The sequence below is a fragment of the Galeopterus variegatus genome, unplaced genomic scaffold (assembly GCF_000696425.1).
Source record: "Galeopterus variegatus unplaced genomic scaffold, G_variegatus-3.0.2 Scaffold31, whole genome shotgun sequence".
In the NCBI taxonomy this organism is placed as follows: Eukaryota; Metazoa; Chordata; class Mammalia; order Dermoptera; family Cynocephalidae; genus Galeopterus; species Galeopterus variegatus.
In genome coordinates this window covers 207,762-223,897 of record NW_007726142.1, presented here as the reverse complement: position 1 = coordinate 223,897, position 16,136 = coordinate 207,762, and positions in this window count along the sequence as shown.

Sequence of the window (16,136 nt, the reverse complement as noted above, 5' to 3'; positions counted from 1 at the left end):
CAAGAGTCAGGTTTCTCACTGTAGAGTGGGAATTTACACATAAGTAACAACAGGAGGCTGGAGTGGCTCCTGTAATGGACTAGAGTTAAATACATCAGCATGGACTTATGTCTACTCAATAAAGACGTAGGTGGTTACGTCTGGAAATGTTTATCGATGTGTACTTATATGTGAGTTAGCATACATACATACACCTACATCTGAAACGCCAGTTGAAGAGAACCAGAAGCAATGACACCCCAGTAGCAAGAAGCACACATGGTATCCAGGTCTTGATTTCTATTTCTATTGTTCAATAAAAAGAAGCAGATCTCATCAAAGAAATAGCTGATTCTAGGGCTAGGGCACAAAATATGCAATATACAAGACAAGCCTGAGGAATATTATAGTGCCCAAAAGTAAGAAAGTACTCAGGGAGAAAAAAAAAAAAAAAAGGCCCACTATTGAGGCAGGCGTTAGAATAACAGGAAAGACTCCATTTTTTTTGTCCACACCATGAACCCAGCACCAGTCTACATGGGGACCCAGGGGCAATAGACCACATCCTGTTCAGGAAACACAAGGGAGGACAATGGTTAAAGAGAAATCCTAAAGATATCAGTCAGTATGCCTCCCTCCTAAAACCATGTCATTACCCAAGGTTGCTTAACCCCCTTTGTAAAAGCATTCTTTTGCAGGCTTCAAAGGACCCCAGGAACCATGAGACCCCAGGAACCATGAGACCCCAGCAGAAGAAGGTAACCATCAGCCCCCACCCACTGAGGCTGAAAATAGAACATCCTATGCAATCATGAAGCCAGAGAGCACAAGCTCTTTAACAAGCCCTCACCCTGCTCTTTTGCCTTTAAAAACCCCTTTGCACTGAGTGCTTGGTGAGCAACCTCTCCCTTTCACATTGGCTCCCTAGTGCACAAGCTGTTTTCCAATAAACAGCTTGCTCACTCACACTACAGGTTTGGTGATTATTTCTATGACATTGACTCCCAAGAACATGGCTATTGAGGTCTGGTAACACAGTGATGGGAATATGTCAAAGAGATACAGGAGCCAACTGAAAGAGCTGTCAGTGGTCAAAGCTGAAAAAAATTATTAACAAAATAAATGAAATAAAATTAGATTATAGCCCCAAATATAAAATAAACATCCATTAAACTATACTGATATAATTTATTAAATAAATAATAAATATAAAATAAGTAAATAAGTGGGAGGAAATGAACAAATCTCCTGGGCAGAAGAGTTCCACATATGTACATAGATACTCCAACATCAACAAGGTAAACCATAACTTCCCATTTATTAAGTTGGGCTACACATAGTGACCTTTATAAAAAATACAGTATAAAAAGGAAGGGAAAAGAGTAGGTTTACTTTGGAGAAACCTGCCAAACACATCTCAAGTGTGGCAATCAAGTTTAACACCAACTCTAATAAGTTATATTGATACTATGTACCCTTTATGTGATATGAATGTCACTTTGTCTCTGGGCACTTTATCCCAATAATGTATTATGGGTTTCTAATCATGAGAAAAACATCAGATATCCTAATTGAGGGACATTGTAATAAACATACTACAGCAATAATAGGGGAACCAGATGTGAGTTATATGGAAACTCTCTGTACTATTGTCATCCTATTTCTATAAACTTAAAACTATTTAAAAACTAAAAACATATGAAAAATTATTACAATGTATTTTTTAGTTTATAAATACATAGAAATAAAATGCAAGATGGCAACAGCACAAAGTATGGGAAAGGGAAAAGGAACTATATGATGGTAATGATTTTGTATTAAGAGTGAAGTCACATATCATTTTTTAAAACCTAATTGATGTAAAAGAAGACAGGAAAACATGAAAAATAGAAAGGAACACATGGTTCAAAAATAAAACTGTAGCAATATGGTGGATTTACACTCAGGCTTATCAATAATAGCATTAAGTCCAAGTAATCTAAACATTTCAATAAAATATAAATATTTTCATACTGGATTTAAAAAATACAGTATGTTCGTAATAACAGTCTCCAAATATCTGAAGCAAAAATTCCAGGAAAGAGCTAAAAAAGAAAACAAACAAACAAATAAACAATTATTGTTGGATATCTTAACACCCCTCTCTCAATAACAGAGAATCAATCCTTTTAAATTTGAATCAATAGAGAATCAATAGTGATTTGAAGGACTTGAACAGTACTATCAACTGACCTGACTATATTGGCATTTATAGAACATTCCACCTCCACTTCTTTTCAAATGCATCAAAATGACCATATGCTGGGCCACATTTAAAAACAACTCAACAAATTTAAAAGGATCAAAATCATGCAGTATATGTTCTCTGACCACAAGAGAATTAAATTAGAAATCAGTAAAGGAATGATATGTGGAAAATCTTCAAATCAATAAATATAATTCACTATATTACTAAAATAAAAGAGAAAAACTATATGATTACAACATGTGACTTGTGACACTCGTTCATGATAAAATTTCACAACAATCTAGGAATAGGAGAGAACCTATTTGACCTGATTTTGAACATCTATAAATAACCTCTTTATCATATGCTTAATGGTGAAAGTTTTAAGATTGGAAATAAGGCAAGAATGTCCCTCTTGTCAATTCTACTGAATATTGCACTGAATATTCTTTCAATTGCAATAAGGCAAGAAAGATAAGTATAAGGGGAAAAAAAGAGCCTCAATTCTACTCGACAACATACAAAATAATTAATTTTAAATGGATCACAGACATAAATGTACAAGCAAAACTATAAAACTTTTAGAAGAGAAAAAGGAGTTGAAGAACTAAAACTGTTATTTTTCACAGTCAATAAGGCTACATACATAGAAAATTCTAGGGTGTTGATATTACTCTTGGTTTGTGAACATCAGATTATGAATTGACATTGGACGAGGTCAACAGGGACCACAGATCATCAGACCAGTGAGGAATGGGGCAGTGGGGTCACAAACGTATCTATTTTTCTTATAATAACAAAACACAATATTTGTTTTTCTTATGATAACATGATATCATTTGTCTCAAATATTGGAAAGAAAGGAGGTGACGAGGTTGGACCACTGGAGGTAGTAGACAAGGGAAATTGTTAACTTGTTTCCTCTCTCCACCCCTACCAAAACTATCTTCTTGATCCCCTGTATTTTCTTTCTTTTTCTTCATAATCTAGAAAACTCAGGTTCCTTCTTGATTCTGCTTTGTTCATTAATTGCCACATCTGGTCGTTTATTCCATATTGTCTTTTCTACTGCAAAATTTCCGCCTTTTATTACTCTTGTCTTTTTCCAGATCTTTATAATCTCCTACCTACATGGATGCATTCCTTTATTTATTCATCCAATATTTATCAATAACCTCCCTCTTGCTTGAACCTATGCTGGTCATGGGAGAAACACCATGATGAAAAAGATAGACATGGTCTCTTCACCATGAGGTTTATATGTTGTGGTTAAAAGTGTCAAGTATATAAGCAATAATAAGTACAATGGTGAAAAAGAACCACATTTATAGAAGGTCCTAAAAGGGTAACCTACTCTTTCTTAACTTAGGATATTGGGCTTCCTGGAAGAATTAGTTCTAAACTAAAATCAGAATGATGTAGGCATGAGTAAGCCAGAGAGAATAAAAACACTTAGATGTAAAAGTGTGAGAAAAGAACAACAAACTGAAAACTACTTTGTATTATATGTCAGAATGTAACACTTTAAAACAACACACACAAAAAAAAAATTTAAATGGTAATTTTTTTCCCTAGGAATGTGTGTATATATTTGATTTTATATATGTATATATGTGTATGCATGTACATATGTATATACACACATATATGACTATAGATAGCTATGTGCTTCTTTTGCAATATATATTTCTTTAGAATATATATTTCTAAATATATAAATATGCATTATTTATAAAATTATGCCAAATATATATATATATGTATATATTTCTAAAGATGAAAATGACTATCTACTGAAATTTACATAGCCAAGATATTTCTTTATGTCTGGAAAGAATTTTAGAGAAAATTAATGCAAATTATCCACTTTCAGGGACAATTCAGAACCATATGGAAAATAAACAGTGTAACTACGATAAAGTCCATCCTGTGTTTGCTGTCGTGTAAGAGGACAGCACCATACGCTTTCATGTACATTACCCCAGGAGGGCAGTGCCGGATGTTCACACATATGTCACCCTTCTTGGCCTTCTGTATAAGCCAGCGTCCCAAGAGGTATGATGAATGTGAAAAGAGAAAGCAGCCACAGTGAATATGAGGACGGAGTGTGTTTCCCCTGTTGACAGATTTTGTTGGACCATCACTTCGGTTGGCAAGCATCCACAACAGCTCCTTTACCCTGGACAAAGGACTTCGTGATACCACCAAATTCCCCAGTGAGTGAGACAGTGGGGTGAAGGTGATGTGCCCTTTGGGAATGGACTTTTCCTGTCAAGTGCGGGATGAGAAAAAAGCAGTAATTGCCCACTAAAACCCAATATTCAAAGAAGTTTCTTACCACTCTCTCCTTTGCCACTCAGTTTGATAAAATGAATTAACATATACTTACACAAACTGAAATCCTTCATATTAAAAAGAGAGAGATTAAGAGATTAAGAAATTTTAAAACTCTGTTGCTCAAAGTTTGTTTCATTATAATTTAGTGGTTACATGCCTATGTTGTTTAAAGATCAAAGATGATTTCTGACCTTTTAGGTTTATACCAAGGCTGTACATAGGTGATAGTTTGGGCCAGAATTATGTTTTATCATCCTAGATGTGGGCAAAATGAAAGAAAGCATTTTACAAACTCACTGAAAGTGACTCTGTATAGCCTTGTGAAAATGAACGTGGGTTTATTCATCACGAAAGCAGTCATCAGGCACAGGTAGAGGGCATATGGTAGCACCCATCTCAAAATGCTCTTTTATCTTAGCTATCTTTCTTTTATAGAATTTTATGAATATATGAATTCATTTGTATCTAATACATATTTGGCTCTTTCTAAAGTTAGTTCATTCAAATATATTTAAAGAATAAATAAAATACTATGTTTATATTTACCAATTTATGTACATGGAGAAAATGTTAAAAGGTTCATAAATCCAGTTTCCACTATTGCAGTGAATGAAATATGATTATTTAATGTCATGTTTTTCCCATGCTTTCCTTTACATTTCTGCTTTTATCAAAAAGAAATAAGATAAATCCAAAATAAAATTAATAGCCATATTCAATAATTGAATTTGTTTTGTCTCCCAAGAGAAAAGTTTGCATCTCAAAGTAAAAGATTTTTCTCTTTGCTGTTTTTAGGCAAAATTAATTTGATAAATGTTTGGAAGAATCTTTTCTTATTGGAAAACTCTGAGGTAGTTTATCAGAGTTTTTAACCAAAAAGAAAAAAAAAAAAAAGCTATTTTTACTCCCTATTTTACAGATGGGGAATAAAGCTCTTAGGAAGGTTTTCTAACTATTTTGCATAGCTAGTAGGTAGGCAGTACCAAGATGTAAACCCAGGTCCATTTGACTCCAAAACTGAGATTGAATTTCTCACCACACTATGTCATGTGTTAGGTTAATGAATCAATGCTTCTCCCCCCTTTTTTTCCTCCCAATTAGACAAATGGACAGTTCTGAGTTGCATTCCAAAAAGCTCCTCAGGAGGTACTGAGGTATCGAGCCCTAGCCATCTATAACTGTGGCCACTTTAATAATCAATTGTGTTGTTCTTTCCTCCTTCCCTTTTTAGTCCTGATGTCCTTCACTCCTGTTATCTATGATCACTTCTCCAATAAAATACCTGCAGGCAAGCCTTAGTCTCAGGCTCTGCTGTCTCAAGTGCCTCCTCTTTCCTTTCTCACTCCCCACTTTCCCTCCAGTGCCTTCCAGATAAAGTACTTGCACTTGAATCTTTGTCTCAGAGTCTATTTCTGGGGAAACCCTAACTAAAATAAGCATTTTTTTTCTTTACAGACTCCCTTTCTTCCATTTCTCTCCATCTCCTCCAATTTTCCTCACTCACTCCTGCATCCTTCTTGCCATCTTTTCACTTCTTGATACGCACTCTGGGTTCTCATGGTCTCTCTGTATTCCCTTTCTATCAAAACTTGAGCTCATAAAAGGTTATATTAATCTGATTTACTCCAGAAAGTAAATTACTGAAATACTTAAGGTCATATGCTTCTTTGTGGTATTTGCACTTTAGCACAGGGCCCAGACTGTACCTAATGTGATAAAACTTTGATCATAGGATTTTAGTTGCTTTTTATACTGGGGATAGAAGCTTTTCAAAGATTGTGATGAAACCAGGAGCTTGTCTAAATTCATGGCTAATAAATGGCCATTTAGCCTGCCTTCTTGCAAAACTCCATGAAGTAATGGAAAATATTAATTTATATCCACATAGCTGTCATCAACACATATACACTTTTAGTTTTGTACATTAAAAAAAGTTATAAACTCAAAATTTTATGGAATACATATATTTTTAGAGCCCTAGTACAATTTCAGCTAGCATGATAATTTTGTTCTGAATGGTTGTTTTCATTAGTTCATTTATGGCACATGACCAACTGTTTAACATAATTCTGTTTTTAAGGGGACAATGAAAAGTGCTGGGAAGAGAAAAGCAGCTCACTCAGGTGGACAAAAAACAGTTCCTAACATATTCAATATGATTAAATAGCAATAAAAAAGATCATCATGATTCACCTGATGAAAACTCAGATGGCCAATCTGGTGCCACAATTAGTACTCTGTGTCACAGCTAGAATGCTGAGTGGTGACCGTGGCATCAGCTTCACTGTTGGCATGAGCATGAGAACATGGAAGAGGCTGTTAAATCACACAGCCTGTGATGTTTCCCCACTGCAGTCTGACTTGCTCAGATATCACAGTGCCAGAGTAAACAGGAAATCATTCCAGACAAATAGCAGAGAATCCAGTTCCTAAAATGTGTAGTGGAGTTGAGTAAATAAAAACAATGATTTGATAGGTTCCATCCATTAAAAGGCAAAAGGTTATGACAATCCCTTTCTAATTTCTATCTGGTCTCTCAGTAAACCAAATGGAAATCAATTTTCAAAGTTAAAATGTGATCTCAGAGTTCATGAAGATATATGACACATATGTTTAGAAACCAAGCTCAAAAGATGAAAAGGGGATTTAAGTAATTTGCGGATAAGCAAGTTCAGATGCTTAAAGTAAGTTGCTGTGACAAATGTTAAGTTTTTATAAAATTAAACAAACACATGGCAAATTTCCGAACATCTTCTATGTTATAACTGAGTCTGACAAAGAAAAGAAATACTAGAGGGCCAACAATTTTCTGAATAGTTGTTCCAGTCTGCTTGCTTGCTTTTTATTTTCAAACTCTTAATTGTTTTCTTCTGACTCTCAAGAAAAAAAATTAACTAACCAGCACATAAAGTCAAAGGAAAAAAAAGTAAATCACTGGGAATCCCAACACCCAGAGTTTATTAATCTAATGTGACCAAATTTCTAGAAAACTCACTATTTATACACAAATGGCTCCATACACAATTTTACAGATAAAATACAAGATTTATCATTCTGTAACTTTTTTTTTTTTTACACTCAACAGTATGCCCGGACATTATTTCATGATAAAAAGAATTACGGACATATGTTATAACTTTGTTGACATCCTGTACCCCACAAATATGTTTAATCAATTATGTCTCAATTTTTTTAAAAAAACAGCTTTAGTTACTGCTTACATTTTACTCTGTGATAAATCATAATTCATGTTACCAGGCTTCTGTAGAACTTTTCAATTATTTCCAGTTTTTGGAAACTATAATAATGTTACTCTTGTTCATACTTCTGTGTCTTTTACATTTTCATTTGGATAAATTCACAGAATAATGCAAGTTCTAAGACTACATTCATTTTACATTTGGATATTTGTGACCACAGTGTTGTCCAGATAAGCTGTAACAATTTGAAGTCATGCTAAAATTTAGGAGTGAGTGAGACTGTTTTCACACATAGTGCTTTTTGTAAATTTACTTTAGAATATTTGTCAATTTGCACAGAATATCTTTTGCAGAGGCTCCTCCTGGGTCTTGCTTCCCCTGGTTGAGGGATGGGTTGGTGGTGGTTTGGAATTTTCTTCCTTACTCTATTTGGCTATCCTGGGTTTCTGCACTCTCTGTGAATTTTGCATGTGTCTCTCCCTGGATCAAGGTAGTTGCTTGGACTGCACATGCACCTCCCACGCGTAGGTGGTGTGCTACCACAGGAGCAGCAATTTCCCCTCTGGGTTCGGCCACAGGGTCATGGGTCTGTGCTCACTCACCTCTTTCCCTGGGCTCCACTGGTGACCCTTCTTGTGTCAATGCTGTTGAGTGGTCAGTGGGTTGCCTACACAGCTGCAGTAGCTAGTGCTGCTACTGTGGTGGGCTGTCTTTGTGGTGGCAGTGGTGGCAGTGGTGGCAGGCTACCCTTGTGATGTTAGTGGCCATAGAAGTGGCTGTGGTGGACCACTCACACAGTGGCAGTGTTTGCAGCAGTGGTGGGCCACCCACACAACAGAGCCCCACACTCCTGCCATCTGTTTGCAGGGACTGCCTTCAGCTCCTCAGGTCTCTGCAGGTCAATATGATGATAGAAAATATATTGCAGTGTTTTTACTTGCATTTTATTTGTTGCTATTTTTATTTATTACTATGGAACATCTTTTCAATCTTTTATTCCTTTTTCTTTGTGTGTGTGTGTGTGTGTATTCATTTTTTTGTGTGTGTCCCAGATCCAATTTTTATTACAGTGTCAGCCTCCTTAGTGGTTTCTAAAAGCTGTTTCTATATAATGAGTATTGATAAATGTCCAAATAAATCACTTTCAAGTTGTCATTTTGATTTTATTAATGGAAATATTTAAATAAAAGTACTTAAAAACTTCATGAAATTATATCCATAATTTATTTAGGGTTTCTGTATTTTGTGTCATGCTTAGAAAAGTCACCCTAGATAGTAAACACGTTTACCTTTATGTTCTTCTAGTACCTTTTGTTTTGCTTTTGTTTTTTTTACATTTAAATATTTAATATGTGCAAAAATTTATTTTTGTTAGTATAGTGAGAGAGGTATCTAGATATACTTAGCAATTTACAAATAATTTGTCCATTTCCTCAACATACATTATTGTATAATTCTCTTGCTTCACCAATTTTGTTAGCCTCTTTATTTCCTAAATTCTCATATGTAATGGGATCAATTTTAATACTATTTTAGTTCTACTGATCTATATGTTCATTCACCTTTCATTATTAGTTTTATTTACTGTAGCTTTATGCATTATTTTTAATATATCTGGATTTGTTTATTTACCTTTGATTTAAACAATTTTTATAATTATCACTTCTTTTGAAATAATTAAAACAATGTGATCATTAGCTTAAAATAATACTTTTAATATAACTATCTGTGGTGTATAAATCCTCATACACTGTTTCTTAAAAAATAAATGCCTCTTAGGGCCGGCCCGGTGGCGCACTGCTACAGTGCGCTGCTTGGGAGCACGGTGGCGCTCCCACCGAGGGTTCGGATCCCACATACAGACCGGTTCCCGCTCACTGGCTGAGTGAGGTGCAGGCGCAACACCGAGGGTTGCCATCTCGTTGCCGGTCCCAGTCCGGTACGAGCGCGACACTGAGGGTTGCGATCCATTGCCGGACACAAAAAAAGACAAAAAGGAAAAAAATAAATAAATAAATAAATAAATAAATAAATAAATAAATAAATGCCTCTTAGAAAGAGGAGGATGATCAAAATAATATAACTTTTTTTATACTGTCATTTAGATTCACAAATATTCTGGTTTTAAATAAGTAAGCCATTTATTTTTTATCACTTCTTTGAGAAATGATTAATGAATTTATTTTTCGGCAATACTGACAATAATACACTTCTATAACACAAATACATTTTTTGGATTTTCTCTTCCAACTTTTTCTCCAAAACTGGTGGCACATTAGAAATTGATGAATAGTGCAGATCTATGTTTGTTCAAACTTGATTTGAATATAGAGCCTGTACCACTCGACTAATGCAGAGTGGAGTGGAGTAATGAGTAGTTTGCCTAACAAAATCCTGTGTGGAAAGAGACCACTCTTATGGAGTTATTTTATAGACTTCTTAAGATATCTAGAAAGGTAGAAATTTCAAAATTAATTTTAATAATATGTTCAAAAAAAAAGAGGGATAAAATCTACCTTCTTATAAAGAATAAATTCCAGGGTGGCGACTCCATTTAGCCAACCCACGACAAGCACAGGGCCAAATTTTTGCAAATAAAAAAAGACAAAGAAGCAGAACAATAATGTTTAGTGTTAAAAATTAGGTCAGAAGGAAAATAAATTGCTTTTCTCTCTGAAGTGAACAACAACAAAAAAAACCAAAAAAAGAAAAAAAGATAATTCCATAAATGTTTTGAGCAATTACTACACCATCAGAATAAATATATCTACCTCTCTTAGGATGACTTCCTACATTGAGCATACCTGTTTTAGTAATTAAGTCAGATTTTTAAATTTGAAAAAGTGGCCCCATTTTCTTACATGCATTCCCAATAAATTCTTAATGGCTTTCTAGACTATTTCAATTATTAATACAAAATTTTTAATATTTTGATTTAATAGTCTTAAACACCTTCATTTATACATATCAAAAGTGAAAACAAAAGCTAACCAATTATAATAAATATTTACAGATTGTTGTATGGGAAAAATTATTTTGGTGATGTCAAATTCCCCGTAGAGGAACTAAAGGGGGAGTTCGTTATTAGAGTATTATAATGTCTCACAAAACTCAAGAGCAGAAATGCAGCTTATCCTTAAGACAACTTTGAAACCAGAAACTGAATGACCACCAAGATTCTTCACCCCCAGCTCTGATCCTCTCTGCATGTGTCCTTTCACTCTAACTTTCTGCAGGTGAGTTTCCTCTGCTATCTGACCCATGTGGTGAGAAAACATGGTGCTGAGAGTGCCTGGGGTCACTTGTGTCCATTTCTGCTGTCTGGGGAGAAGCTGACCTTTTGTCTGTCTCAACCAACATCCTAGAAAAGGATGCCAATTAGCTCAGTTTGGGTTATATATTCTCCTGTGGACTGATCCATCAGTTGTAACCAGAGTATTGCACCATGGGAGAAACAAGGTTGTCAAGAATTGACCACTTTAGGAAGGGCAAGTAGTTTTCAGAGAAAAAGTGATAGGCAATTAGGTTATTGTCTAGGACGGTTGCCTACTTTATTCTTGGTCCAAAACATACTACAAAGGGGGACAGAGAGTAAAAATTTGGCTTTTTAAAGAAGCTTATAATCTAATAGGAAATAACATTTATTTAATATGATCAGAATTCACATCTAAATAATTTGTTTATAAAGGGCTCTAAAATCAAACTTATACAATAGTTACATGGTATTTTACCATGTGATACAATCTCATTAGAATGTTGAAATGGCAGATCCTACAAATTTTCTTATCAAAAGTATTCAAGAAAATATGTACAGATTTTCCAAGTATAACTTTCTAATCTTAATGGAAACTGCATAAAAAACTAATTAGCTGTCTAATGAAATTAAATGGTTCTGATTCTTATATCTATAAAGTTGTAGATATGTGAAGAGGGATTTAGTTTATGGCCCTCATATTAAACATGCTAAAGACCGAAGCAGGATAACCACTTACTAATCAATTTCTTAGGCAGTGAAATAAAAATTTAACATTATATAGCCTTTAATGTCTTTTTTGGTTTTGAGTTGATAATCATTAACTTTCGCTAATACGTAATAAAAAATCCTGTACAAAGTTACTTTGCAAATAACTTCAACTCTAATACAGTTTGTAATAACTGTCCTGTCAAAAGGAAGAAAGGCATCTGAAAAAGATTTCTAAAATTTCTGTCCTGAAGCTGGACCATCATTTTATATGATGAAAGTGTCTGACACGGTCTGGATATAGATTCTCTGTATGTAGAACGGATTTTTCTCTTACCTCAATGAATTGTACATGAGTAGTAATAGATAAAGAATGGCAGCATTATCTTATCAGAGTACACTGGGAGTACCTTGACAGTTGGGTCCTTTTCTTCTGTTAATGCCAGTGTCTAGCATAATAGCTGCTCCCCACATGTTTAAGAAGTTATTCTTGAATTTTTAGTAAAGTGATGAGTATACACTCAATGAACATCAATAATTTCTATTGATGATTTTGTGAAATACCACTTTTGTTACCCATTGGATCCATATTTGTTTCCTTCTTTTTTAGTATAAAAACATCAAGAAAATGATATCAGGTATTAGACAAAAAGATAAAGATTAAAATATTTGCATGCTGCCTTTTTTAAGTCAAATTATAAAGTTACAGTTCTGTAGATCTGAAATTAATACCAGGGAAATGAAAAATTATAAAGAAACAAAAAAAATTGATCAGGAGTGGTCAAAGATTTTCAGATGCATGGAGAAGCTGGTAGATATATAAGGCTTGTGAATTGGATTATAAAGTAACACTGAAAATATGTTTGCACTTACTTTATCTCCAGAAAGAAGTTTAAATACATTTATGTACCAAATACATTTACGTACCAAATAAATAACATTAGAATAATTTTTGTTGATAAATTCAAATTTGGTGAGTTACTTTAGAATGAATGGGCTATTTCATCAGTCACCTATAGTACCATATTACTTTGTATTTTCATTTTTAATTATTTTTTTATTTTTATTATTTATTTATTTATCTATCTATCTATCTATCTATTTATCTATCTATCTATCTATCTATCTATCTATCTATCTATCTATCTATCTATTTATTTAATTTATTTATTTTGTGACCAGTAGGGGGAACACAACCCTTTGCTTGGTGTCGCCCGCACCGTGCTCAGCTAGTGAGTGCACCAGCCATTCTAACTTTGTATTTTCAAAGATTTTCTTTCATAAATGTTGAAATTCTATTTTTAAGACTATTTCCTAGACATAGCAATAGTTTAATTTCAAATTGATTTATATTCATTTTAGTTACAGCTTTCTTCCAATATCAGTAGTCTAATAATAGGTTGATTATTCGTGCAATTAAATATGGACATTTGATTGTGATCTCAATTGTAATAAACTGATGTTTTGTGAAGCATAGCAGAATACATATCTTAATCCCATTTAAAGGATACTATGTTGTCACTTTACTGAGGCATCAAGAAATTAACCATTTTATTGAATCATAAAAATCTTTCTGTTCCCCAAAGAGGTAGCAATAATTTAAGATTAGTAGAGTTAAGAAAATAGGAATATTTATTTTTTAAGAACCTGAGATTCTAGAAATGACCTAGTGATAATCTAATGAGGTTCTATGTTGATGATGTTGGTGGACTTTTCAGGTGCAATATCCAGCTGGCAGCATAAGAAGAGCAAAGAACACAGTCCTCTCTTGTAACTGCATTTGTTGCTAAGTCGTCTTTGTTTTTCTTTTATAAGCTCCAAAAAAAAAAACCCTTCTTCAAAAATCTTTTGTTCATATTTTAATCCAGGTCATGATAATCTTTTAGGTTAAATATTTAAGCAGGCTATCAGCAAAGTGAACCTTTGCTGTCAACCTGTCGAAACAATTTTTAGTTTGTCAAAAACTTCAAATAATGTACGATAAGAGTATATGTCACATAATATATTCTCCTTTCTTAAGGCAAATTTCAGGTCTATAGAATTAAGTGAAAGTAGTAATACCAACTGATCTCACTTTTATCTGTAGCATTTACTGCTCCTGGTAATACTAATGATAAAATCTGACACCATGAGCATAGCCTAGGGGCTAAGAGCCAGACTCGCATTGGGCTTCCTGGGTTGGTAACATGGCCCCTTCACTTACTAACTGGTAAACTTAGGCACATCAGTTAGTGTCTCAGTCACTTAGTTTTTTCATAGGGATTAGATTATATACTGCATAGAGTTTTATTATATTTAATAAATTAGTCCATGGAAAGCATTTAGAACAGTATCAGTCATATAGTAAATGCTACATAACAAAACATTCAGTCAAGTAATTAATATGTTGTTTTCCCCCTAGATTATTAATATTTCCCATGACTTTAATTTCTGTAAAATAGTTGCAAAATTCATTGGTCATATGACCTTTAAATAAATCAGTCTTTAGTCTCATAATGTGGAGTTTACATAATAAATATTTTATCTGTTTTTAGACATTTCTGAATTTTGACAAATTATTTATGAAATTATGATGATGGCTCTGACTGATGCCTACAGAAGTATAATTTATTGGATATTTTTCTAAAATGAATTATTATCTGAATTTGAATATCAGTATTCCTCACAATTTATCTGGGTAATTCTTTACTTACTATTTCAGTTTTCTATTGCTGAGTAACAAACCTGAAAACTTCGTGGCTCAAAATAACAATTTGTTATTTCTCATGTTTGTATGGGTTGGCTATCTCTTCTTTCTGCTTGTCTTGTCCAGAATCATTCATGAAGCTGCAGTTACATCTGACAGCTCAACTGTGGCAGAAGGATTCCTTACAGCCTTGCTCACGTGTTTGGTACCGAAAGTGGGAAATCGCTGTAGACTGGCAGGTTTTCTTTTTCCTCTTCCTGTCTTTTTTTTCCCCCTTCATCCTCCAGATCCTCTTTTTTTCTGTGGTCTCTCATTTTCTCAAGATAGTTTCAGTCACTTCTGTAACATTTTACTCATTAAAGCAGATCTTGAGCCAGCCCAAATTCAAGAGGAGGAGAAATAGACGCTACCTCTTGATAAAAATGGCAAAGTCATATAGCAAAGCAGCATGGAAGGAATTATTACAGCCATTTTTGAAACAATCTACCGCAGTCTGCCATTGGGACATAGTAACTTACATCCTTCACCTTAGCAAAATACACTTTCTCCCTTCAATACACCATCCCCAATCGTGTTTCATCTAATTGTGGCATTAACCTCAATGGTTAGCCTTTGTGTTCTGCATAAGGTCTAAATGTGGAAAAGCATCCTCAGGTACCGTTCCTCACTCCAGCTCCTCTTGAGCTAGAGACCTGTGAAGTTAGAAGGCAAATTTTCTGGCTCTCACAGACCTAACATGTAATAAACAAAAAGTACATCACCTCAATGACACTTCATTCAAAAGAGGAAGGAATAAAATGCACATAGTAACCACTGGTTTATAGCAACGCTGACATTTAGACAAGCACGTTTTCAGGTTTCTGTACTCCAAAGTATACATTTCCTTTCCTCCAACCCAGGAATTCTTTTCCAGTCACCAAGGACCTCTGCTAGCAGGATCCTGTGCCTGGAGACCTCCTCCCCATGATCTCCAATGGCCCCTATCATTCTAGTCTTGGATCAAATGTCACCTTTGCTTAGAAGCTGATACTGACAATCCTGTCTAGAATCAATCTCCCCTTCTCCTATTTCCTTCATGGAACTTACCACATTCTACCATTATCTTCTATGTTGATTTAACACATAAGGGCATACAATTTGTTTCTTTCTTATTCACTAAATTATTCCTCAAGGTTAACACAGAGTTTAGTATTTAAGAGATGATCAATAAATATCTGTTAAATGAATAAGTGAATGAGCTCTTACAACCACCCTGTAAAATAGACGCTTCCCTGTTTTAAAGATGAAGAAACTGAGTAAGTAACTTGCCAAAGGTCACATATATCTAATCAAGAGCAAGATCCAGATACATCCCAGCAATCATGTTATTCTCACAATTTTCCGTTCTTTATAAATGGAAACAGAATATATGTCCTTCAGAAGGTTGACATTGTTTCTTGCATCACTTCACCATTTCATGTAACTTCAGGTCATATTATATCAGACAACTCAAGAAGAATGCCAGTGACTTTCACCTTGTCTTCCTTTCTGTTTCTAAGCTTTGCAGACACTGTGTTTCATTTAATAAGTGAGCAAATGGAAACTGGAAGATGAATCCACCCCACGATGAGAAAAAAAGAGAATGAACACATGTCCTCTGCCTAACTTCCAATGGAGAGAAGTCGGTCTGTGTTCTCTTCTTAGAAAGAGTATCTTCCTTTATTCTTTCTGGTTATATTTAGAAAATGTTCATTCATTTATGTAGCA